This window comes from Anolis sagrei, chromosome X (genome assembly GCF_037176765.1).
Source record: "Anolis sagrei isolate rAnoSag1 chromosome X, rAnoSag1.mat, whole genome shotgun sequence".
Taxonomy (NCBI): Eukaryota; Metazoa; Chordata; class Lepidosauria; order Squamata; family Dactyloidae; genus Anolis; species Anolis sagrei.
This window is the reverse complement of record NC_090034.1, coordinates 83,807,181-83,831,175: the sequence shown is the minus strand read 5'-3', so window position 1 is coordinate 83,831,175 and position 23,995 is coordinate 83,807,181. Positions and strand designations below refer to the sequence as shown.

Sequence of the window (23,995 nt, the reverse complement as noted above, 5' to 3'; positions counted from 1 at the left end):
TAGTTTTTCAACAAATATCTCATCAAGTCTCAACTAATTCAACACAGTTTGTGGCAGGCACAAAAATGAAGTTTCTGGAGTAGAACAATGACTTTCAAATTAAGTATCATGCAGTTAAACGGGAAATAACACTTTCAAACCAGGAACAGAATAAGAAATAACTCCATTTCTTAATAATCAACAACTGGGTCTGAGCTACTCTAACACCCATCTCTTCTAAGGCTTTAAGAGAGGGAAAAACTCAAGCACTACATCTCTCCTGACACACAAGCAGAGAGAGATCTCAAAGCACACAGCACATACTCTCCATACTAATGTGTAAGAAGTCAGATTCAAAAAGGCTTGCAATTCAAAAGTATCCATTTTAAACAACCAATCAGAATGAGAGCAGAAACAGAGAAGAAATAGATACACTCCCCACTGTCATACAGGAGACATGAGGGCCTTCTCGGTGGTGGCCCCTCGGCTGTGGAACGCCCTTCCTACCGACATTAGGCTAGCACCATCCCTAATGGTATTCCGAAAAAACAGGCGTTCGAACAAGTGCAATGATTGGTTAATGAACACTGAACACTGGAATGGATCAATGGATGACGAACTTGGATCATGTTTTTGATGATGAGATGATAGTGAATGGCTACTGTAGTAATCATTAATTGTTTATTGTTATTAATTGTGTAATGGACTAGACTGCTAACTGTTTTATATTGTGCATTGAATTTTTGCTGTCTTTTATTGCTGTGAACCGCTGTGAGTCGCCTCCGGACTGAGAACAGCGGTATAGAAGCAAAGTAAATAAATAAATAAATGAGGAACGGGAAACTCTCAGACTATTCTAAGCTAATTAAACTCTTCCTCATTGAGGACTTGAGACTTGAGCAGTGTGAAATTGAAATCCAAGAGTTATGTACATCATTAGAAGATTAGATTCCCCGGAACTCCGTATTGTAGATCTCCGTATTTCACGCCAAAATCAGGTAAATGCTTTTACTGCACAAATGCAATAACGCTTTCAAATCTCGCAATTGTGGTAGTTCAAGACTTTGAAGTTACATCACTTCACAGATTTAGGGGGAAAAAATAAATGGTGACAGAGTGACATAGGGAGTTTTCCAAATGTATTGAGATGAATTAGCTTCGAAGGTGTGATGGGAAGCAACAAGCATTTTCTGTAGGTAAGAATTGTAGTATTTGGGTGCAATGGGGTCAGTATGCATCCCTTCTGTATTCATTATGCAGGAAAAAACTACAGGGTGTATACGGATAGAATCAGAGCGTTTCCTAATGTGATGAGGCGAATGTACCCCACATGTCGTAATGTGGATGACTGGCCTGCCACCGAAATGAAGCATTTACTCAGATCTCCCTGAACTCGGCAACCTCGCCGCTCTGCCCTGCAATTCTCCCAACACATTCCAGTTCCAGCGCATCATGAAAAACCAGGGTTATTGCAGGGCCTGGGGCCACATCCAGGATGCGCAAGCAAAACAGTGCAAAAAAAAAGCCAGCGCGAGACAGCTGGAAAGGAACAAGATGGGGCACATCTGTTCTGATGATGACAATAATATGCCAGTCACTGTGAATTTATAACGAAAGCCCCAGTCATTGAGAGCTGGTTTTCCCACTTCTCTGAAAGGCCAGTGCCAGCAATCCAGTGACCTAGTGGCTACAGGATCCATGGCTGGGATCTCTTATGGAATTTTCATAGGGATCGGTTGGTTTGAAACATGGGCTGAGGGCCACCATCCCTTTTCGAACTGCTAGGTTGGCAGAAGCTGGGACTGACAGTGGAAGTTCACGCCGCTCCCCCGATTCAAACCTTTTGGTCAACATCCCTTGGCTGTTTCTTGCTTATTGTAAGGGGTCCCTAGAGGTAATCCATCCTGACCCTTTGTCATGGATAAATATGATGCACAGTTTGAACAGAATTGTATGAAAGGTGTATGGTTGAGGTTTATATACTCTAGGGATGCCATCCTAAGATTGAAGCCTCGAAAACGATAAGAACTACACCCAGCTCCAGCAGACAAGAATCCTTTGTCTCACCCTGGTCATTCCACAGATATATAAACCCTTTTTTCTAGTTCCAACAGACCTCACTACCTCTGAGGATGATTGCCATAGATGAAGGCGAAACGTCAGGAGAGAATGCCTCTAGACCATGGCTATATAGCCCGAAAAAAACCTACAACAACCCAGGAGATAAAGAATTAATGAACTGTAATGAAAAGTTACTGAACTGTTGATGACCAGAGACAAATGATGGTGGAAAACAACATGTTTACATTACCAAAGACAAGGAAGCAAACAATGCTCCCTAAGAAGGAAAACCAATTATCACTTAAGAAGAAGAGCTAACATCTGTCTGGGAACTGATGGAGTCAGGATGTTTAAGAGAAAGGATGGTAATGTATGCATTATGGTGAATTAATGTTTATATGTGTGTGAATGCGGAGTATAATGTAATTCCCTTTGTTTGTTTCTCTGCCCAATATAGATGGTGCCTCATCAAACTACAAACTCCTAGTAGTTAAAGTGGAGTCAAACTGCATCCATTCTCCAGTGTAGGTGCATGACATCAAAACCATAAAACACATGAAGTGATTTGGAGCTGACAACTCATTTTCTCTCTCTCTCTCTCTCTCTCTCTCTCTCTCTCTCTTTTGAGGTGAGCCAGAGACCTACCTCACAGGGTGGTTGTGACGCAGGGCTTGAAGTCCCTCAGTTTGCCAGCAACCTAATTGCCCCTAATAAGTTTGTTGTTGTTTTTAATGAATAACCAAAAAGAGCACGATGCAGGGAAATAAAGTCATTGTACTGGTGCAACGAGTAAAGCGGGGAAAACAAGCCGCAAGGCAACATCTTAATGAAGGGAAATTAAAAAGTTGGAAGGGATCCCAAGGGTTATCTAGTCCAACCCTGTGACAGTGCAGAAAGCCAAAGGGCAAGCAGGTCTGACTCCTCTGAATGGTGGCGCATATAAACGCATACATATGGCATTTACAATGGAGCGTTTTGGTGGGGAATAGACACCAGTGCATTGACGCCTGCACACAATTTTAATTTCCATTCCATTATTCTACAAGGGATTCTGAAGCATGTATACATTCAATTTGCCTATTGACTTACAATGGCTTAAGGTTTTCTTAAGTAAGGAATGATTTGCCAGTCTCTTTCTCTAAAATAGAATTCCTTAGTAGGCCTTTTACGCAGAGACCAGATAGGCATCTGTCAAGGATGCTTAGATTGTGCATTTCCTGCATGACAGAATGGGGTTGAACTAGATGGCCTCATGTAGTCTCTCCCAACTCAATGATTTTATGATTCCTTCTGGACTTTGGAGAAGCTCTAATTTATAAATCGCAAGTTCCAAAACAATCCAAAAAAGCCCTTTTCTCCGTGCTCTGAAAGTCATAGCAGCATTTGGGGGGGGGGGGAGGACGATCCAATCTTGTGTATGCCTGTGCCTTTAACTTCCCCCTTTCAATTTATGGCCACCCCATGCATTTTGTAGGGCAGTGGTTCTGAACCTTCCTAATGACACAACCCCTTAATACAGTTCCTCATGTTGTGGTGACCCCCAACCATAACATTATTTTCATTGCTATAATTTTGCTATTGTTATGAATCGTAATGTAAATATCTGATATGCAGAATGTATTTGATTTCACTGGACCAAATTTGGCACAAATACCTGATACGACCAAATTTGAATACTGGTGGGGATTGGGGGGGGGGGGTTGATTTTGTAATTTGGAAGTTGTAGTTGCTGGGATTTATAGTTAAGCTACAATCAAAGAGCATTGTGAACTCTACCAACGATGGAATAGAACTAAACTCCCATGACCAACAGAAAATACTGGAAGGGTTTGGTGGACACTGACCTTGAGTTTTGGAGTTCTCGTTTTCCTACATCCAGAGAGCACTGTGGACTCAAACAATGATAGATATGGACCAAACTTGGCACGAATACTCAATATGGCCAAATGTGAACACTGGTGGAGTTTGGGGAAAATAGACCTTGACATTTGGGAGTTGTCCATTGCTGGGATGTATAGTTCACCTACAATCAAAGAGCACTCTGGACCGCACACAGAACCCATACAGAACCCCCATGCCTTGAAGGGACTCGCTGGTGAAAGCCTCCCTCCAGCCTCACACGCTCCCCCTAACCAGCACACGTGCGCCATGCTGCCATGCACTGAGCATACCTGCTCTCTCCTCCCCACTTGAAACCTCAGAAAGAACCCTCCCCTTGGCTGAGAGGCCTGCCAATCACAACAGAGGAGGGCTTTTGGTGGGCGGAAATGCAGTCTGTTTCCAAAAAGGAAGAGAAGGACAGATTGAGAGATATTCAGCCTTCTCTGCCAAAGGGGTTCCAAAAACCATCAGAAATATATGTTTTCTGATGGTCTTTGGTGACCCCTCTGAAACCCCCCCAGGGGTCCCGACCCCAAGGTTGAGAAACATTGTTATAGGGTTTTCCTTATGCAAAATGCCCTCACATGTTGATCTCACCATTTTTTTCTCGTCAAGACATACCTTACAAGGAATCAGTAAAATTATTGCACTTTGTTTTAAATTTATGGGGTGCATGAAAGCTTGTGAAAAGGGTTTGTTTTTTTAATGATTCTGAGGATATGAAACAGGGCCACAGTTTCCCACCTCTGCCCTATATATATATAATCATCAGCTCTGTGGGTTAGCCATTCTGAGCAATGCAACCAAACAGGTTTGGGCAAAACGGGGCGTTTCTGGGTTGATGCAAAGGCAAAACCACAGAGAAAGAGCTTTCGGATGCATGAGAAGAAAGACAGAAGTAGAGCTGCAGTTTGTCTCCTGTTGAACTGCCCTGGCCCTGTGCTATGGAATCCAGAGAGTCTTAGTTTTGCAAGGCCTTTAGCATTCTCTGTCTATGAGGGCTGGTGCCTCACCAAACTACGAATCCCAAGGTTCAACAGCATTGAGTCAAAGAAGTTAAAGTGTTGTCAAACTGCATCGATTCTACAGTGTGTATTTACACCAGGCATGGGCAAACTTCGGCCCTCCTTGTGTTTTGGACTCTGACTCCCACAATTCCTAACAGCGTCAGGCTTTTTCCTTAAGTAGCTGAGCGGAAAAAGAAAGGGGCCTGAGGCTGTTTGTAATTGTGAGAGCTGGAGTCGAAAACACCCGGAGGGGTAAATTTGACCATGCCTGATCTACACCTAAGTTACTGCTAAACATAACACAGCCTTCAGACTCTGCATTGAATGAAGTTCCTGTTTTCCATGGGATTTCATATTCTCTCTAGCTTTGTAGAAACTGGAAGATATGCTGGTTCCCATCCATTGACTCCCAGGGGCCATCTACACCACAGAATGAATACAGTTTGTTGCCACTTAAGCTGCCATGGCTCAATGCAGTAGGATCCAGGGAATTGTAGTTTTACCAGGTCTTTTCCTTCCTCTATCTAAACGTTTCTCAACCTGGGGGTTGGAAACCCTTGGGGGGTCAAGAGGAGGAGTCAGAAGGGTTACCAAAGACCATCAGAAAATATTCTGTTAGTCACAGGAATTCTGTGTGGGAAGTTTGGCCCAATTCTATCATTGGGGTTCAAAATGCTCTTTGTTTGTAGATGAACTATAGATCCCAGCCATTACAGCTCCCAAATGTCAAGATCTATTTTTTCCCAGACTCCACCAGTGTTCACATTTGGGCATATTGAGTATCCATGCCAAGTTTGGTCTGTCATTGTTTGAATTCAAAATGCTCTCTGGATGTAGGTGAACTACAACTCCAAAACTCAAGGTCAATGCCCACCAAACCCTTTCAGTATTTCCTGTTGGTCATGGGACTTCTGTGTGCCAAGTTTGTTTCAATTCCATCATTGGTGGAATTCAGAATACTCTTTGATTGTAGGTGAACTATAAATGCCATCAACTACAACTCTCAAATGACAAAATCAATCCCCCCCCTCCAATTCCACCAGTATCCAAATTGGGGTGGATTGGGTGTTTGTGCCAAATTTGGTCCAGTGAATGAAAATACATCTGGCATATCAGATATTTACTTTACGATTCATAACTGTAGCAAAATTACAATTATGAAGTAGCAACGAAAATAATTTTATGTTTGGGGGTCAGCGCAACATAAGGGACTATATTAAGGGGTCGCAGCATTAGGAAGGTTGAGAAACACTGCTCTTTCAAATAGTGCTGGTGCCTCGCCAAACTACAACTCCCAGGATTCCATAGCATTGAGTCAAGGCAGATAAATTAGTGTCAAAACAGCATTTATTCAGCAGTGCAGTTGCACCCTTGGAAAAAAGTTGAGCCATTCATGGACGACCAAACAGAGAAATAAAAGAGGCACAAGATCAAAAGCAAGTCTGAACTTTCCCTGGAAGCCGAGATGACTAAGGCAAAGCTGTTGAACTTGAGACGTATAATGAGACAATATGACTCACTGGGGAAAGATTACGAAGCTGGAAAGAGTCAACCGGAGAAAGGGTGAGACGGCATTAGATATGGATTAACTCTGTCAAGGAAGCCATGGCTGCTCTGACTTTGCAAAACCTGAGCTGAAGGCGGGAGTTTTTCTTGGGAGCCGGCAACGTCTGCCCAAGTAAAAGTCAATGATGAATTTATTTATTTCGTATCAAAAGTTTTGCATAGATTAGCATAAAACAGATAAAAATAGAAGGAGCGCAGGCAGCTAAATATCTTTTGACCAAAAACGAGCAACAGCAATGGCATTGTCTGTAGCCTCCAACAATTCTTCCTCTGTACATGAGGCAGGGCATAGTGGACAAGCATACAGATGCGGAGTTGTCTGTTCTGCTCCACAGTCACACAAGGTGTGGGATTCTTTTTGGTAGTGCCATTTTGCCAGGATGTCTTTTGATCTGCCCACTCTGCTTCTGAGTCTGTTCAGGGATTTCCAAGTTGCCTATTCTTGGTTTGCCCCTGGAGGAAGACCCTCGTGGAGGGCCATCCAGTTGGGATTTCCTGGGTTGCTGTTGCTGGGGGGATGCCAAGAGGAGTAGTAGTTCTCATAAAGCTTTTCCTTGATTTGATTCTACTGGGAGGAGGCTGGTAGCCATGTAGTGGATGGCTTTCACAGTGTTCAACCTTATTTCTCTCACATTTAGCAGCAACTTCCCATCACACGTCGGGGAGGCAATACCAGCTAGCTTGTAGAGTTTATCAACAGGTGTAGGTTTAAGACATCCTGTGATTATTCTGCATGTTTCATTCAATGCTATGTTTACCTGCTTTGCATGGGCAGACTTATAATAAATAAGAGCAATGAGCTATATCTCAAGGCCAAAATTGCTGGTTTGGAATAGAAACCAGAGGGTGCAACCGCACTGGGTAATAAATGCAGTTTGACACCACTTTGACTGCCATTGCTCAGTGCTATGGAACACTTGGAGTTTTAGTATGCTGAAGCAAACTCCCGGATTCCCTAGCACTGATCCCCAGAAGTAAAAGTGGGGTGAAACTGTATGCATTTTAAAGTCTTGATCAGGCATGGGCAAACTTTGGCCCTTCAGGTGTTTTGGACTTCAACTCCCACAATTCCTAACAGTATATGGCTGTTAGGAATTGTGGAAGTTGAAGTCCAAAACTTCAGGTTTTGCCAAAGTTTGCCTGTGCCTGGTATAGATGCATCGAATGTCTCACCAAACTGCATAAGGTAAAGATAAAGATTTTCCCCTGACATTAAGTCCAGTCAGGGGACCATGCCATCTGTCTTGCCCTAGACACAATCAATGAACTTTCATTGGTATCCATGATTTTAATGGGTATTAATCTTTAGTCTTATAACTTTAATTAAAATATATTTGTGCATGGTGTGGAATCCAATGGACACCACACCTTTCAAGAACAAACCCTCAGTTTGGTATCTTTCTAAGCACCAGGCTCTAAGGTCATGGCTGGAAGATTTGAAGCAAAGGCTGGATGGGCATCTGTCTAGAGGGATTGGATTGTGAGCTCTCGCCTGGTAGAAGCAGATTGGACTGGATGGCCATCCCACTCTTCCACCTCTTTAATTCTATATATTTCAATGGTCGTACACTTTACATATGTATTTAACTATGTTGTACCATATCTTGGCAGGTAACAAATACATTATTATTATTATTATTAAAGTTTATTTTTGTTGTCAACATTTTCTTACTGGGGCTCTTGGATCTTTTGCCACAACTTGACACTTACATAAATCTTTTCTGCATATGCATATAATACTTTTCCCTTGGCATAAAGTCTAGTCCAGTGATGGGCAACCTTTTGAGCTTGGTGTGTCAAAATTTGCCAAAAACCTGAGCATAACTTGGGTGGGGTGTCAACTTCGAGAAAAAAAACTCATAATTTTGCAATATTTATAGTTTAAATAAGAAAAATGTATATTCCATGCTGAGTTATGGAGTGAACAATGCTCAAACGTGAAGATGTTAAATTTGTCGAGCCTTTTACAAATTTAAGGATGGAATTAGATTGGTTCTTATAAAGTGTACTTCTCTGTATGTGGCCGCATGTGGCTGCGTGTCATCAAAAATAGCCATGCGTGTCAGTGCTGACACGTGTGTCATAGGTTCACCATCACGGGTCTAGTTGCATCCGACTCTGGGGGTTGGTGCTCATCTCCATTTCTAAGCCGAAGAGCTGGCGTTGTTCATAGACACCTCCAAAGTCATATGGCCTGCACGGAGCGCCGTTACCTTCCTGCAAGAGCGGTACCTATTGATCTACTCACATTTGCATATGTACAAACTGCTAGGTTGGCAGAAGCTGGGGCTAACAGCGGGATCTCACACCACTCCCCGGATTCAACCTGGGGTCCCCAGATGTGTTTGGCCTTCAACTCCCAGAAATCCTAACAGCTGGTAAACTGGCTGGGTTTCTGGGTGTTGCAGGCCAAAACACCTGGGGACCCACAGGTTGAGATCCACTGGTATAGACCTTGTAAAACTACAACTCCCATGATCCCATAGCACTGAACCATAGGCAATGAAACTGCATTCATTCTAGTGTAGATGCACCCTGTTTCTCTCTTATTTCCCACTAATATCCATGATTTTCGCAAAGGCCCTGTGAAAGGAGGAACCCCCCCCCCCTTCCTAACCCCTTTCCCCAATTGGGGAGAAAATAAGGGCTCCTCTGAGGGTCCCAGACCCACAAAGCACCCTCCCCCTCCTCTTCGCATCTCTCTGCTGCTGCAGCGCCTGGAAAAAATAAAAAAACCGCTGAAGCAACACAATGCGCATTCTTTGGCTTTGTGGCCGCTGGGCGGTTGCCATGGCAGCAGCGGCTGAGAATGAGCGCACCGGCGGCACATTTATTTTTTTCGGGTGGGGGGGGCTCCCTGCCCCACATGCCAGACCCCTCTTCTGCTCTCCAGAGAGCTCCCATATCACAATATTTTCAGTGTCATTGATTGCCATCACATCCACTTGCAGCTGCAATAGTCACCTGAAGGAGAGACCTTCAAGATGCCTGGTCATCAGCTCAGGTCTTGCGAAGCCAAGGCTTCCTAATAGAGCCTATCCACGTGTACGGCTGCAGTTTGACTCCACTCTTCCTATTGCAAGCACCCACTTGATCTAACACAGTGGTTCTCAACCTTCCTAATGCCACAACCCCTTAATACAGTTCCTCATCTTGTGCTGACCCCCAACCATAACATTATTTTTGTTACTACTTCACAACTTTAATTTTGCTACTGCTATGAATCGTCATGTAAATATCTAATATGCAGGTGTATTTTCATTCACTGGACCAAATTTGGCACAAATATCTGAAACACCCAAAATTGGATACTGGTGGGGTTGAGGGGGTTGATTTTGTAATTTGGGAGTTGTAGTTGCTGGGATTTATAGTTCACCTACAAACAAAGAGCATTCTGAACTCCACCAACGATAGAATTGAACCAAACTTGGCACACAGAACTCCCGTGATCAAGAGAAAATACTGGAAAGATTTGGTGGGCACTGACCTTGAGTTTGGGAGTTGTAGTTCACCTACATACAGAAAGCACTGTGGACTCTAACAATGAGGGATCTGGACCAAACTTGGCACAAATACTCAATAAGTGCAAATGTGAGCACTGCTGGAGTTGGGGGGAAATAGACCTTGACAGATGGGAGTTGTAATTGCTGGGATTTATAGTTCACCTGCAAACAAACAGCATTCTGAACCCCACCGAAGATAGAATTGGGCCAAACTTCCCACACAGAATCCCCATGACCAACAGAAAATACTGTGTTTTCTAATGGTCTTTGGTGACCCCTCTCACACCCTCTCACAACCCCCAAGTTGAGAAATGCTGTAATAGAGCCCATCCACTTGTATGGCTGCAGTTTGACTTCACTTTTCCTACTGCAAGCACCCCCTTGATCTAACACAGTGGTTCTCAACCTAGGGTCCCCAGATGTTTTTGGCCTACAACTCCCAGAAATCCCAGCCAGTTTACCAGGTGTTAGGATTTCTGGGAGTTGAAGGCCAAAACATCTGGGGACCCACAGGTTGAGAACCACTGATCTAACAAATCCTGTGTTTTTAATTTGTCAAAGTGCATCTCAAGGACTTCTCAGCGGTCCAACTGTGTTCAACGTATGGGAGCCTACCAAATGGGAGACCTCCAAATTGCCTGATCATCAACTCAGGTCTTGCAAAGCCAGAGCCTCCGTGGAGCATCCACGATTTATTATTTATTTATTTGCCATATTTATGCCCTGCCCTTCTTAACCCCGAAGGGGACTCAAGGTGGCTTTACACGTAGGCAACTATTCAGTGCCATAAAAACAACATACAATTAAAATAACATTAAAATTAAAATGAATACACATGAAAACATTGAAAAACATTACATCCACTATTAAAACCACGCCATCCACAATCGTAATCTGGGGCCATTCAAGTAGTCACTCCACATATTCCGCACTACACTTGTTCTCCGAAGGCTTGACACCAAAGCCACTTTTCACTTTCTTTCTGAAGGTCACAAGGGAGGGGGCTGATCTAATATCACTGGGGACTTAGTTCCACAGCTGAGGGGCCACCACTGAGAACGCCCTGTCTCTTGTTCCCACCAACCGCGTCTGCGAAGGAGCTGGGACTGAGAGCAGGGCCTCCCTCAAAGATCTTAATCTCTGTGATGATTCATAAAGGGAGATACGTTCAGACAGGTAAGCTGAGTCGGAACCGTTGAGGGCTTTATAAGCTAAAGCCAATGCTTCGAATTGTGCTCGGTAACAGACTGGCAGCCAGTGGAGCTGAGATAGCAAGAGAGATGTATCCTCCCTGAACACCGCTCTGGTGAGCAATCTGGCTGCTACCCATTGGACCTCTTGAAGCTTCTGAACAGTCTTCAAAGGCAGCTCCATGTAGAGTGCACTGAAGTAGTCTATTCAGGATGTAACCAGAGTGTGGACTACTGTGGACTATGATGGAGTCCACCCACCTGTAATATGGCCTCCTTCTTTTCCTTACTGCAAGTATCCCCTTTGAGAACAGTGGTTCTCAACCTGTGGGTCCCCAGATGTTTTGGCCTCCAACTCCCAGAAATCCCAGTCAGTTTACCAGCTGTTAGGATTTCTGGGAGTTGGAGGTCAAAACATCTGGGGACCCACAGATTGAGCTGCTTCAAATAGGAGACCTCCAAGATCCTTGGTCATCAGCACCACCCTTGCAAAGCCAAGGCACCCATGGTTTCCTTCTACCTGTATTGTGCCTTCTTTCTTTTCCTACTGCAAAACATACCTTTTGCCTATGAAAAATCACATTTTCCCTAGTAGTCTTCCTCAGTTGGACCTTCAAGGATACACTGAGAGACCTCTGAGAGCCCTGCTCAACAACTCAAGTCTTCAAAGCCAAGACATCTATGGCTTCCTAATGGAGTCCATCCTCTTGCACTGCAGCCTCACTCTTTTCCTATTGCAAGCATCTATTTTGCCTAATGAAAATCACATTTTTCCCTATTAGTCAGGAATCTCTACTGCTTCCTCAGTTGGAACTTCAAGAATACACTGAATGAGAGATTTCCGAGATCTCTGCTCAACAAGTCAGGTCCTGCAAAGCCAAAGCATCCATGGCTTCCTAATGGGAGTCCATCCACTTGCACTCAGTCTGCAAGTATCCTCTTTGCCTAATAAAATCACATTTTTAAAAATCAATCGTATTGCATCTCAACTGCTTCTTGCTGTCCTCTGCTTCTAGACTGAGTCGACCTTTTGGGAGACCACCAGAAGACCCGGTTGCCAACAGTCCCACTCAGGTCTTGCAAACCGAGGACAACCTCAACAGAGTCATAGTTGAGCCTTACTCTTTCCATACTGCCTTTATAGCTTTATTATTTGGCATCAAGTTGGCTCTGGATGAGAGACTTCCAAGAGTCCCAATCGATAACTCTGCTCAAGTATTATGGACAAGATCCATGGTTTCCTCAATGGTGCCAATCTACCTGTTGCATAGCCTTCCGCTTATCAATTATACTATGTAACAAAATTTGAAACATTTATGTTCCTGGTTTGAAAGTGTTATTCTTGTTTAATTGTGTTGTGCTTATTTTGATAGTAGTTGTTCTACTCCAGAAACTTTGTTTTGTGACTGCCACAAACTATGTTGAATTGGTTGAGACTCTATGAGATATTTGTTGGCAAACTACAACAAAATGTATTGCAGGATGTCCCACAAAAGTTTTGGCAGTTTAATAAATATTTTCCATGTTTTATGATAGAAGCAATTAGGAAATGACATTTATAACTCAGGAACAAAAACTGTATTGCACAGTGTTACTATTTGCCATCAACTTAATGGAAATGTTCTGAATCAGAGATTTCCAAGTGTCCTAGTCAACAGCTCCGCTCAGGTCTTACAAACATGATTTTCTCAACGTAGCCAACCCAAATATTGAATAGCCCTATTCTTTCCTTATTGGCTTCCGTATAGTTTGGATGCAGTGAGTTAAACCACTGAGGTGCTGAACTTGTTGATTGAAAGGTTGCAGGTTCAAATCCAGGGAGCGGCGTGAGCTCCCGCTGTTAGCCCCAGCTTCTGCCAACCTAGCAGTTCGAAAACATGCAAATGTGAGTAGATCAATAGGTACCACTCCAGCAGGAAGGTAATGGTGCTCCATGAAGTCTTGCTGACGACATGACCTCGGAGCTGTCTATGGACAACACCGGTTCTTCAGCTTAGAAATTGAGATGAGCACCAACCCTCAGAGTCGGACACGACTGGACTCAATGTCAGGGGAAAACCTTTACCTATAGTTTGCTATATAGCTTCAGCTTATGCAATACTCTGGATCAGAGACTCCAAAGAGTCCCAGCCACCAACAGCTCCACTCAGGTCTTGCAAAGTCAGTCAATGGCATTACCATCTTTCCTAATGTGTTGCCATGTATTATTGCCTTTCCCAGTGATCCCTGTTGACTCCTTATATGTCCACCATACCCTCCCCCCAAAAAATCTCAATTTATTTATTTTGAACCCAAACAACCATGTTAATGGGAAGACAGGGACTTATGGCAGATGGAGCCGGGCCGCTTCTTATTCTCTGCGATGATTCACAAAGCAGCACAAGTAATCGTGGCCTTTTGTTTGCCACATAAATATATAAAAGCAGGCCCTCGCTCCCAAGGAGCTTACAATAAAAAGGGCTTGGTCCAAGGCCCTCTTTCCAAGCGCCAGATCTCCGTCGCTCCGGAATCATGAAAAGTAGTAATTAAACTCTCAAGATTAGAGGGTGGGGATCTCTAGGCAGACCGGAACGGGTTCAACACTCATTCTCCCATTTCTCTTTCGCACAAACAAACAAAGTCTTTGACAACAAGTCAAACCTTTGACAACACATTAAACAAACAAGAGTCATCTGGAGCTACAGAGAGCCAAAGGGGGAGCCACATATTGCTGGACTTCATGTCCCAGCATTCCTCACCATTCAGCTCTCTCTCTATAAATATAAAATGGCTAAGGGGATGATGGGATCTGCAATTCAGCAATACCCGGAGGGTTTGCTATGATACCCACTTCAACATATAGTGATCTCATTGGGTTTTTAAAGACAGGGAACACATAAAGGTGGTTTGCCCAACTGCTTCCTCCAAAATAGAGCCTCCAGCAGCTGGCATTTGTTAGCAGCCCCCCATCCAAGACCGAACCAGGGCTAAACCTGCTTAGCATCCAAGACCTCGTACCATCTGGCTTGCCCTAAATACAATCAATGAAGTTTCATTGGTATGCATGATTTTAATAGGTTTTAATCTTTAGTCTTATAGCATGAATTAAAACATATTTATGGATGGGGTGGAATCTAATGGACACCACACCTTTCAAGAACAAACCCTCAGTTTGGTATCTTTCTAAGCACCAGGCTCTAAGATCATGGCTGGAAGATTTGAAGCAGAGGCTGGATGGGCATCTGTCTGGAGGAATTGGATTGTGACCTCTTGCCTGGTAGAAGCAGACTAGACTGGATGGCCATGGCACTCTTCCACCTCTATAATTCTATATATGTCAATGGTCATACACTTCACATATGTATTTAACTATGTTGTACCATATCTTGGGCCATAAGAAGAGGCAGGTAACAAATAAATTATTATTATTATTATTATTATTATTATTATTATTATTAAAGTTTATTTTTGTTGTCAACATTTTCTTACTGGCAAGAAAAGGCAGCTAACAAATAAAGTATTATTATTATTATTATTATTATTATTATTATTATTAAAGTTTATTTTTGTTGTCAATATTTTCTTACTGGGGCTCCTGGATCTTTTGCAACAACTTGACACCCACATAAATCTTTTCTGCACATAATACTTAGGTAAAGGTAAGCATTTTCCCCTGACATGAAGTCTAGTCGCGTCTGACTCTGGAGGTTGGTGTTCATCTCCATTTCTAAGCCGAAGAGCCGGTGTTGACACCTCCAAGGTCATGTGGCCAGCATGACTGCATGGAGTGCTGTTACCTTCCCGCAGAAGTGGTACCTATTGATCTACTCACATTTGCATGTTTTCGAACTGCTAGGTTGGCAGAAGCTGGGGCTAACAGCGAGAGCTCACCTCGCTCCCCGGATTCGAACTGCTAACCTTTCAGACAGCAAGTTCAGAAGCTGAGAAGTTTAACCCGCTGCGCCATCAGAGGCGCATGACAATTAATATTAATATACTTGCATGACAATTAATATTTATTAATATTTGGTGATCCCACGCCCTGCTGAAAAAAGGGCTGCAAATCCAATGGATGCCACACCTTTCAAGAACAAACCCCCAGTTTGGTATCTTTCTAAGCACCAGGTTCTAAGATCATGTCCTGACACAACCTCAGGTCCAGAAATTCCCTTTATCCCATCCTTGAGTGCATCTACATTGTGGAATAAATGCAGTTTGACATCACTTGAACTACCATGGCTGAACTACTATTGGATCGGAGTGGGACGTGGCACCATGTTGTTATTATTATTGGCATTGAAGGCTTATAAAACTACACATCCTGTAACAAGTGGGTTCGAACTGCATCAATGAAACAGTGCAGATGCACCCGAAGGCAGGCACATGTAGGGAAAAAATGGAGTGGGTTGCATAGGGCTTAATGGTCATAAGGCACACTCTGAAATCAATTCTCTGACCATCTGTAGATATTAGTGGTGTCTTATCTGTACTCTTCCCAGATGCCATTCTTGGCATCCAGTCATTGAGAATCATTGCAAACTTGTGCCAAACTTTACAGATGAGTAGGTCTTCAATTGCGGCCTGCCAAGCCTCTCTCTTTCTCTTGCAAGGGGTGCTGCCGGCTCAGCAAAGCTCAAATGCCTAATGCATTGGCCACGCCAGGGACGCATTAATGCCCATGCCATGCAAATGTTTCTCCCTTCCTTGTCTCGCCCAACACTGAGCAGGGAAAGTCTGACACATCCATGGCACAAAGGGGAAAGCAGACTAGTCTCAGCTGCAGCAAATATCAGAATCCAAGAGAAGGAATTCTGCCAAAGCCCCAAAGAAAAAACGAAGAGCTTTGTGCACACTCCAGGTATAATCCCACATACTGGATTTTGGGGTGCATCTACACCAGGTATGAGCAAACTTGGGCCCTCCAGGTGTTTTGGACTTCAATTCCCACAATTCCTAACAGCCAAAACACCTGAAGGGCCCAAGTTTGCCCATGCCTGATCTACACTATAGAATTACTGCATCTTTGAACTGCTTTAATTGCCACAGCTCGATGCTATCGAATCTCGAGTTTGAACTACAACTCCCAGGTTAAGCCATGGCAATTAAAAGTCATATCAAACGGCATTAATTCCACAGTGTAGATTCACCCCTGGAGAAGAAACACATCCCCATTATCTGCATCATAGCGATGGAGGAAGCTATGCCATTGATCGCCATTGACTGCATCCAAAATGTGTCCCATTATCCTCAATATTGTGATGAGGGATCATGTCGCATTTGCCCCTTGACTCCAAATAAAACATGCTCCATCTTCCTTAGCACAGTGATGGGAGATCCTGTACCATTGGCCCCTTGACGGCATAAGAAACCTGGCCCCTTGACATCAAAAGAAACATGTCCCATCATCCCCATTGCAGCGATGGGAGATCTTGTACTATTGGCCCCTTGACACCATAAGAAACATGTCCCATCATCCCCACTGCAGCGATGGGAGATCTTATACCATCGGCCCCTTGTTGCCATAAGAAACATGTTCCATCATCCCCATCGCAGCAATGGGAGATCTTGTACCATTGGCCCCTTGACACCATAAGAAACATGTTTCATCATCCCCACCGCAGTGATGGGAGATCTTGTATCATTGGCCCCTTGACACCATAAGAAACATGTCCCATCATTCCCCACCACAATGATGGGAGACCTTGTACCATTGGCCCCTTGATGCCATAAGAAACATGTTCCATCATCCCCACCGCAGTGATGGGAGATCTTGTACCATTGGCCCCTTGATGCCATAAGAAACATGTTTCATCATCCCCACCGCAGTGATGGGAGATCTTGTACCATTGGCCTCTTGATGCCATAAGAAACATGTCCCATCATCCCCACCGCAATGATGGGAGACCTTGTACCACTTGCCCCTTGACACCACAAGAAACATGTCCCATCATCTCCAATATAGTGATGGGAGACCTTGTACCATTGGCCCCTTGACTCCATCCGAAACATGTTTCCATCAATCCGTCCCATAGAAAAAGAAGTTTTGCCACTAAATATGGGAACAGGAGATAATTATTATTATAATTATATTATCATCATCATTATATTCATATAGTTCTTGCCTCTCTTAAATGAGACTCAGAGCATCTTTAACATGGGAAGGGGCTAAATGCCACTTTGAGAAAAGCGGGATATAAATAAATATAATAAATATAATAATGAGGAAAATAATATAATAAAATGATAATGATGAAAATAATAATATTGACATGAAAAAAATGGATGTGGCTCACAAATGGAGACGGAGGGCCTGATTCTTACAGCCCAAGAACAAGCCATTAGAACCAATGGCATCAAAGCCAGAATTGAAAAGTCGATGACAGATTCCAAGTGTAGACTCTGCAAGGAAGCAGATGAAACGATGGATCACATCCTCGGCTGCTGCAAGACGATCGCGCAGACGGACTACAAGCAGAGGCTCAGATAGTCCATTGGAACTCGTGCCACAAATACCATCTGCCTGTGACAAAGAACTGATGGGATCACAAGCCTGAAAAAGTTACGGAAAATGAACACGTCAAACTACTCTAGGACTTTCAAATTCAGACTGACAGAGTTTTGTAGCACAATACTCCTTACCAAACAATTGTTGGGGGGGCGAGGGGTATAGATTGTTGATGTTGCAATCCCAGGCCACAGCAGAATAGATGAGAAGCAACTGGAAAAGCTTACACGATACAAGGATTGAAAGACTGAACTGCAAAGTCTCTAGCACAAGCTAGTCAAGGTGTTCCCAGTGGCGATTGGCACATTGGGTGCAGTGACTAAAGACCTTGCCCTGCACTTAAAAACAATCAGCGCTGACAAAATTACCATCGGTCAGCTGCAAAAGGCCATTCTACTCAGATCTGTATGCATTATTCGCCGATACATCACACAGTCCTAGACACTTGGGAAGTGTCCGATGTGTGATCAAATACAACACCCAGCATAGTGATCTTGTTTGTTGTGTACTAATCTTGTTATGTATCTAATAATAATAATAATAATAATAATAATAATATAATGTTCGCTGATACATCACACAGTCCTAGGCGCTTGGGAAGTGTCCGATGTGTGATCAAATACAACACCCAGCATGGTGATCTTGTTTGTTGTGTACTCATCTTGTTATGCATCTAATAATAATAATAATAATATAATGTTCGCTGATACATCACACAGTCCTAGGTGCTTGGGAAGTGTTCGACTTGTGATTTTGTGATACGAAATCCAGCATATAGATCTCATTTGCTGTGACATACTGTATTTTTGTGTCAGTATAATTATAATAATAATAATACTAATAGGACTGAAAACCTCCGATCCAAGCCATGGAAGGGGCACTCTTGTTTACATGGATTATTATTGGTCAAGGTTTTGCTTGACCAACACAACACAAACCGAACTGAAAAGGGAGACCTCAGCTTCACTGAATCAGCAACAGCAAAAAACACAAAACCCAGGAGTTCTCATGCCTTCCGTCACATGTCCTGACTGTGGGCTGAAAAATCAAATGGACTTTCAGGTCTCTAATCCATGGAAGGAGCAGGGAATGAGAGCCAGCCGGATGAAAAAACGGGCTGCTTTTCCTCCGTATTTTCCCAAAAACCAGGGCTCCAGACAAACCGATTAGCCACGGTCCATTGCTTCGCAGTTTCCATGCAACAATTGTTGATAGTGTTGTTGATCGCTTGATTTATATATAACTGGGGCTCAAAATGGGCTGCAAATTGTTGAAACTTGCAATAAAACAGTACTGAAGGGCAACACTGAAACTGCATCAAATGAGCAATGATATTTTTCAAACAATATTGGCTTTGAATGCTTTTTAATCATATATCTTTGCAGCCACTGGAGTGGAATGAAAAATTTTTATGTGGCAGCTTAGATCCATTGACATGTCAAAGTATCAACTGCAAGAGCAACAAAACCTTGGGAGTCCTGGGTTCAAATCACAGCTTGGCTATGGAAGCTCATTGGGTGACCTTGGACAAGTCACACTCTCTCAGCCTCGAAGAAAGGGCAAATCTCATTGAGAGACCTGGGTGTGAATCTTTAGTGAGCCATGAAACCTAATGGCAGACCTTGGGCAAGTCACACTCTCTCAGCCTCAAAGAAAGGGAAAACATTATTATTATTATTATTATTATTATTATTATTATTATCATTATTATATCCATATATTTCTTGCCTCTCTTAAATGAGACTCAGAGTATCTTTTACATGGGAAGGGGTTAGGGTTAGGTCTACCTAATGGCCGATCTTGGGCAAGTCACACTCTCTCAGCCTCAAAGGAAGGGCAAACCTCATTGGGAGACTTATTATTATTATTATTATATTCATATATTTCTTGCCTCTCTTAAATGACACTCAGAGCATCCTTAGCATGGGAAGGGGTTAGGGTTAGGTCTACCTAATGGCAGACCTTGGGCAAGTCCCACTCTCTCAGCCTCAAAGAAGGGCAAACCTCATTGGGAGACTTATTATATTGTTATTAACATCGTTATTATATTCATATATTTCTTGCCTCTTAAATGAGACTCAGAGCATCTTTAGCATGGGAAGGGGTTAGGGTTAGGTTTGGTCTACCTAATGGCAGACCTTGGGCAAGTCACACTCTCTCAGCCTCAAAGAAGGGCAAACCTCATTGGGAGACTTATTATATTGTTATTAACGTCGTTATTATATTCATATATTTCTTGCCTCTCTTAAATGAGACTCAGAGCATCTTTAGCATGGGAAGGGGTTAGGGTTAGGTTTGGTCTACCTAATGGCAGACCTTGGGCAGTCACACTCTCTCAGCCTCAAAGAAAGGACAAACCTCATTGGGAGACTTATTATTATTATTATTATTATTATTATTATTATTATTATTATCGTTATTATATTCATATATTTCTTGCCTCTCTTAAATGAGACTCAGAGGATCTTTAGCATGGAAAGGGGTTAGGGTTAGGTCTACCTAATGGCCGACCTTGGGCAAGTCACACTCTCTCAGCCTCAAAGAAGGGCAAACCCCATTGGGAGACTTATTATTATATTATTATTATCATTGTTATTATATTCATATATTTCTTACCTCTCTTAAATGAGACTCAGAGCATCTTTAGCATGGAAAGGGGTTAGGGTTAGGTCTACCTAATGGCAGACCTTGGGCAAGTCACACTCTCTCAGCCTTGAAGGAAAGGCAAGCCTCATTTGGAGACCTGGGTTTGAATCCTTCCTGAGCCATAAAACCTAATGGCAGACCTTGGGCATGTCACACTCAGCCTTAAAGGAAGGGCAACCTCATTGGGAGACCTGGGTTTGAGCCATGAAACCTAATGGCAGACCTTGGGCAAGTCACACCCTCTCGGCCTCGAAGGAAAGGCAAACCTCATTGGGAGACCTGGTCTGAATCCTTTTGTGAGCGATGAAACCTAATGGCAGACCTTGGGCATGTCACACTCAGCCTCGAAGGAAGGGCAACCTCATTGGGAGATCTGGGTTTCCTGTCACACTCAGCCTCGAATGATGGGCAACCTTATTGGGAAACCTAATGGCAGACCTTGGGCAAGTCACATGCTCTCAGCCTCAGAGGAAGGCAATGTCAGGTACATTGGAAAGTACCTGAAGGCACACAACAACCACAATTCAGTGCTGGAAAGACAACTTCCCCATATCCATATGATAATGAGCAAATAAACATATTAAAGTCAATTTAAAAAATAGTCTGATGAAGCTGCTTTCTCTCGCCTTTTGCAACATAGATTTCAAAGGAAGGGGAATCCAGAGGCTAGCATAGGAAGCGTCAGTCTGGATGCATTAATGCAACTCTGCAGGAATGACCTTGCCTACGTGGAGACCATGGTAATGCAGTTCCAGCAACACAAACACACACAAAAAAGCCTCCAGGCAAGATGCGGCAAAGCGTCACCCAGCTGCACAAAGTCAGGGAGACAGGCCCACCCTAAGGCCCCAAAGGAAAGCTGAAACAGACAAAAAGAAGTGCCACTACACTGTCGAGTTAATGCAGTTTGGCACTACTTGAACAGTCATGGCTGCATGCTATGGCATTCTGGGAGTTGTAGTTTGCACTCTTTCTAAAGATCTAAAGACATACTAAAACGACACCTCTCAGGATTCCATAGCATGGAGCCTTGGCAGTTCAAGTGATATCAAACTGTGCCAATTCTATCGTATAGATGCAAACAACAAGAGGCCCTTGAGCCATTGAACGTAATGGTACCACCTCTGATTTACAGAGGCTCTCCAGAGTTTCCTGGAAAGCTCCTGGGATTTTGTATTGTCGAAGGTTTTCATGACCAGAATCACTGGGTTGTTGTGAGTTTTCCAGATTATATGGCCATGTTCCAGAAGCATTCTCTCCTGACGTTTCGCCTGCATCTATGGCAGGCATTCTCAGGGATTGTGAGGTCTGTTTTAAACTAGGAAAATGGGCTTTATATATCTGTTGAATGTCCAGGATGGGAGAAAGAACTCTTGTCTGTTTGAGGTAGGTATGAATGTTGCAATTGGCTACCTTGATTAGCATTTAAAAGCCTAGCAGTTTCAAGGTCTGGCTTCTTACTGTCAGTTTCCAACAGACCTCAAAACATCCAAGGATGCCTGCATAGATGCAGGTGAAAAGTCAAGAGATAATGCTTCTGGAACATGGACACACAGGTCAGAAAACTCACAAACATCCTGGGACTTTCCTTTCTTTAGGGTTGCCATTAATCATTGTGCAAAAGAGGGGGTTTCAGCTGTTGTACAATGAGATAACCATCGGAAATCCCAAGAATTAAAGGGACAGGAGCCCTATTCCTTGCTTCACTGGACTATCCCAGAATGAGATAACAAGCAATCCCTTCTTTTGCAAATCCATTAAAGGTAGAGGTAGAGGGAATCCGTGGTTTTGGGTGCATAGAAGAGATTTGGGTGCATAGGAGAGATATGGGTGCATCTCCCTCTTCCCGCTTATCTCTTTTTCCCTGGCGCCGGACCCATTCCAATCCCAATTGGTTCATTCCAGACAAGTCTGTGCAAAGGACATCCCTTTCCAATGCAGCACAAGGAACTGCACACAAGCATTTTTCCATTCCTGTGTCTTTTTCCCCCCATAGTTTTTTCCTACTCTCAAAAGGAGACCATAATCACCTTGGTAAGCCCCAAACAGAAAGGGTTAAAACTCCATTTGTGCAATACAAGGCTACCTCTGAGCATGCACCGAGTGGCATCCCCTTGCTTCCCTCCACATTCAGAGTAAGAGAGCCCTTCAAGGTCAAAAAGATTCCCCTTTCGGCACAACAGGACTCCAGAAGACAAACAGCCATGTTTGGGGATATGGAGACTCAAAAGGTGAATGAGGAAAAGGAATGAACGAAGGATTGGATGAAGAACTGGATGCCTTCCCTTTGAAGTTCCTCAGGGCAGAAAGGAAGGGAGCTACCAAACAGGTATCCTTGCGGCTCACCTTCCTGTTGCTCATAGGTGATCTACCGGATGCCTTTGGAAAGGCATTGAAAACAATTCCAATCTGGTTATTCAGTCCCACCAGTTGCTTCGAGGCGACACTCCCCATAATCTGTACGTGGTAGAATGAAGGCAGCTTGACGCCACTTTAACTGCCATGGCTTTATGTCATGGAAATCCTGGGAGTTGCAGTTCAAGGAGGCTACTACGATTCCTCAACATTGAGCCAGTGCCATTCAAGTGATGCTGGACTGCATTTGTTCCATAATACAAATGCATCCATTGCTACAAAAAGAGTGGACTCGGGAGATGACAACAGCTCCTAGGATCCCACAGCAATTAAAGTAGTGCTAAACCAGATTAATTCTACAGTGCAAATGCACCCAAACACACACACACACCTGGGTGCTGTACTTGTCTTCATCTGTACAGAAGGACTTGGAGGTAACAACAGCTCCAAGCACTCCATAGCAATGAAAGTGGCGCTAAACTGGATTAATTCTACAGTGTGCATGCAGCCAAACATACACCTGGATCCCCTGACCTGTCTTCATTCGCAGAGCTTCCCAAAAAGAATAGACTTGGAGGTAACAACAGCTCCAAGCATTCCAAAGCTATGAAAGCGGTGCTAAACCGGATTCGTTATACAGTGTGGATGCACCCAAACATACACCTGGATCCCCTGACCTGTCTTCATCTGCAGAGCTTCCCAAAAAGAATAGACTTGGGGGTAACAACAGCTCCAAGCACTTCATAGAAATGAAAATGGTGCTAAAACAGATTAATTCTACAGTGTGGATGCATCCAAACACACACCTGGATCTCTTGACCTGTCTTCATCTGCAGAGTTCCTCAAAAAGGATAGACTTGGAGGTAACAACAGCTCCAAGCATTCCAAAGGGATGAAAGCATTGCTAAACCAGATTCATTCTACAGTGTGGATGCACCCAAACACACACCTCGTTCCCTTGACCTTTCTTCATCAGCAGAGCTCCCCAAAAAGGAAAGACTTGGAGGTAACAACAGTTCCAAGCACTCCATAGCAATGAAAGTGGAGCTAAACTGGATTCATTCTACAGTGTGGATGCATCCAAAAACACACCTGGATCCCCTGGCCTTTCTTCATTCACAGAGCTCCCCAAAAAGAATAGACTTGGGGGTAACAACAGCTCCAAGCATTCCAAGGCGATGAAAGCATTGCCAAACCGGATTCATTCTACTGTGTAGATGCACCCAAACACACACACCTAGATACCCTGACCTTTCTTCATCCTCAGAGCTCCCCAAGAAGAATAGACTTGGAGGTAACAATAGCTCCAAGCATTCCAAAGCT

At 43.5% G+C, this 23,995-nt stretch overlaps 1 protein-coding gene across 2 annotated transcripts in view; it reads right to left on the bottom strand.

Moving 5' to 3' along the window:
* The window catches only part of NHSL3 (NHS like 3), a 104,238-nt gene that overhangs the window by 45,372 nt on the left and 34,871 nt on the right, over positions 1-23,995 (bottom strand). The gene's annotated exons all lie outside the window — the stretch shown is intronic.